Genomic DNA, 3,656 nt, shown 5'->3' with positions numbered 1-3,656 from the left:
TGGAACATGAATATAATACAAGGTTTACAAAGAATGAAGGAATGCATGTTCCAAAATATAATAATAAATACGGATGGCGAACCCTAGAATTTAACGTGCCAAAAATGCTTAACATGTTACCCATTAATATAAAAAATTGCGATTCTACAAACAGATTGAGGTATATGCTGAAACAATGGTTACTAAATAGAGATAGTTTATATTAATTTAGGTGTGTTAATTGTATAGTTATAGTATGTGTGTATGTAGGTAATTGATCATTAACATCCTGTTGACAAACTGCTTTATTGCAGTTTAACGGGATTGTAGCTTGAAAACCAATAAAAAAATAAAATAAAATTTGATATTATTTTATTAATGGAAAATAATATATTACACCACACAAAGGAAATATAAACATTGAGGGAACAAACCCCTTTAAAAACATGACAGATAAATCCTGAATTGAGCCGATCAGGTTCTGCCCCATCCTGAAATTTATGTTTAATAAATTGCTCCAACAATAGAGACACATCTCGTACTGAGGAAACTCCAGCTTCAACAAGCCTGTTGATCTCCTGTATCAGGTCAGGATGAATTTGTTGGGTCATCTTGGCCGCGTCTCTGCTGTGGTTGTGGCTCGCTTCTCCGGTTGCCGAGACGTAATAACGTAGCACACATTTAGGTGGGCTGGTGGATTGAAGGGCTGCCTTCACTTGTTTCAGAATCTGAAAACAAGCCACAATGTTTTACTATAAATAAAAATAACAGAACCCTACAAAAACAGTAATTATTGGTTTGGTAGGCAGTAAAAAATATAAAATAATATTTTCAACAAAAAAAATCTGATTTCCTGAAGGGCACAGGGAAGTATGCTTCACACCTTCTATTTTGCAGTGTTGAGGCCCTGGGAATCATATTTCCGGCCATGGTACTGTGCTGACATCTACCATGGCAGCACAGTCAAATTTAATAGATACCAATGTTGAAAATGGGTTTAAGTAAGCGATGGGAAGTTGCGTATTCCCACCACATTTCCTTCTAAACAAATGTGTGTTGTCCAAAACGGTATTTGTATAACCTTGCATCTAACCAGTGTTGTGAAGTATCTAGATACATTTTTGTGTATCTGTATCTAGCTATATTTCTATAACTGTATCTGTATCTAGATACATTTTTACTAGTATCTGACACCTCAGATACTTTATTTTCGAAGTTTTTTTATTTTTTATATTAACTCCACACAGGAGGCCCTGAAGAAAATAATTTCCCTCAGGGTCTATGTCATCTTTGGGGATGCTGTGTGGAGGGTCTTTTTGTGGAGAGGAAGGAGTGAACATGGGTCTTGAAGAGTCCCATGTTGTAGGAGGGAGGAAACACAGAGGCCGGCAGTTCGTTCCACAGCCGAGCTGTTGAACTTAGGAACGAATCGTAGAAGCGACCCGTTCTCATGTGACAAATGTCAACCGTGTACAAATGTTGGGCGCGCGTTTGGGTGTATCCCAACTACGCACCGGTGCCGAAGGGATCAATGACGCTAGTTCCTCAGAAGATCTTACATTGTAATACCGATAGAACAAGGACAGCATACCTACCTGACGCCTGTGCTCTAAAGTTGCAGTCCGTTTGGGGAATTAATTAAGATTGGGGAATCTATCAAACGGACCGCCCGTTTTTGCACAGAGTCAAGGGTTTTTTTCAGGTATTTAGGGGCTCCGGACCAGAGATGGCTGCCAAATTCGACAGTAGGGCGCACTTGCGATTTGTACAGGGTCAGCAGTTGTGTACTATTAAAGTATCTGCGGGCCCTTTACAGTACGCCCAGCTTCTGAGAGGCCAGCTTTACTCTGGCTTCGATGGAGCTCCCGTACCTGAGCTGATCACTTATAGTTACACCAAGCATATCAATGGAAGGCCTGTTCGGAAGATTGCTTCCATTGAAGGAGACTAGATTATCATTTGGATCCCTTTTAGACGTAATCAGACAGGATTGGGTCTTTGAAACATTAAATTCGACGAGATTATTTTTACCCCAGGAGGAAATACTCTCGAGATAACCGTCCATTCTCTGCTTCAAATCCCTCCGAGCCGTTTTTTTAGTTAATTTTAGTTTAATGATTTTCTCTAGTTAATTTTAAAGTTTTCTCACAGATTCATGACACAGATTCAGCTAGTGGGTACCTTTGTCCATCTAGTGTATAATATTTTATAGCAGTTTATATACATGGGTCCTAACCTGAGTAACCGAGTACCAGGGTACCCCCGTATATAAAAAAAAAAATAATTTAAAAAAAAAAAAAAAATAATGAATAATTTTTTTTTTTTTAAATTTTCCATCAGAACCCAAAGTAATCAAGTTACACATAGTTCACGTATTTTTAATTTATCCAAGGGGCGTCGGGTACCCGGGTAGTAATATGCTACCCGGGTACTCGCGAGTATCACCGCTTGCAGGCCAATTTGCCAATATCTTTTTGGGCAACGAATAAAACAAGCAAGTGTAAATATGTAAAATAATCACAAGCCGTCTACCGTCTTTAAGAAATTTATATATATTTTTTAAGTTTTCCCCCAAAAAAGAAGAAGAGTATCCGAGTATATATCCCTGTGAGTTACTTTTAAAAAGTATATGTATCTAGATACAGATACAATTTTACAATGTTTCTTGTATCTGTATCTAGATACTTAGTATCTGACACAACACTGCATCTAACTATAGTGAAAACATTAAAATAATGTTATAAAGTGATTGGCCATGTAGGGATAAGCAGAGAAAAGAAACTATCATACCTTGGTTTTTGCTCTTTCTGCAATTTGAGGTGGAACAGGAAATTATGGAAAATATTTTATTTGTTTCACACTCATCGTTGCGGGACAACCAAGCTTCTTGGAGTCCAAAACTCGGAACCTCTTCTTCTTATGGTTTGGGTGATCAGCCTGAAAGAACAATTCAAGGTATAGGGTCTAATAGGCTTATACGTATAAGAAGCCTATTATTTGTGCAGCAAATAAATTGCCCATGGTTAACTTATTTGACGCAGATGATTAACTTTTACAAAAGTTGTTAGGGCCTATGCAATGTTGACATTAGTATAAAATTACAAGTGTGGTTATAATCCAGTGTGATATGAATTAAAATTGTGAAATGAGATATAGCTGCAGGGGCTTTAATTAATTTGGCACTTTGAGCACGGTCTTCTTTAGACTAACACGACAGGAGGATGTGTTACGAGCCACGGCACACTTTTTAACACACAAAGATTAATTGTGATTGGTGTGATTGTCGTGATAATCTAAATGAGACGGACCTGCAACTGCCATATTAGGAAGGCCCCTGGTGTAATCTAGTCCTAGCTTACCTAGGCCCAGGCCCATCGCTTTTTATTTTATTTTAAACACATCACCGACGATACGGTGATCATTTTGGGGTTATAGACATTAATCTTGGACCAGAGAGTCCTCGGTGCTCTGTCAATGCTACTATTGAAAGACGAGGGGGAGTAGGCCTAGCTGATGTGGTTCAAGGGTGTATTAACATACCAATTCAACTTTCTTTTCTTCTTGTTATTTGGGCGGTGTAGTCGGGGGCCTTGGGCGCACTCTCTGTACGCATTCATACCGAATGTAAATGGCATCCCAAAGAACTCCACTGTAGGCGGGCAGAACGTGTATACTGC

The 3,656-nt window shown here is 38.6% G+C and overlaps 1 long non-coding RNA gene across 1 annotated transcript; it reads right to left on the bottom strand.

The window, feature by feature from the left end:
- Window positions 1-349: 349 nt before the first annotated feature.
- On the bottom strand, window positions 350-3,656 carry LOC149421896 (uncharacterized). The gene is made up of 3 exons (XR_016302516.1): window positions 3,520-3,656; window positions 2,770-2,916; window positions 350-707 (listed from the first exon to the last, which is right to left on the bottom strand). It is a non-coding gene; the product is annotated as an uncharacterized LOC149421896 (long non-coding RNA).

The sequence above is a fragment of the Hesperophylax consimilis genome, chromosome 8 (assembly GCF_061612785.1).
Source record: "Hesperophylax consimilis isolate HC1 chromosome 8, BYU_Hcon_1.0, whole genome shotgun sequence".
Taxonomy (NCBI): domain Eukaryota; kingdom Metazoa; phylum Arthropoda; class Insecta; order Trichoptera; family Limnephilidae; genus Hesperophylax; species Hesperophylax consimilis.
This window is presented reverse-complemented; position numbering and strand designations above follow the sequence as displayed.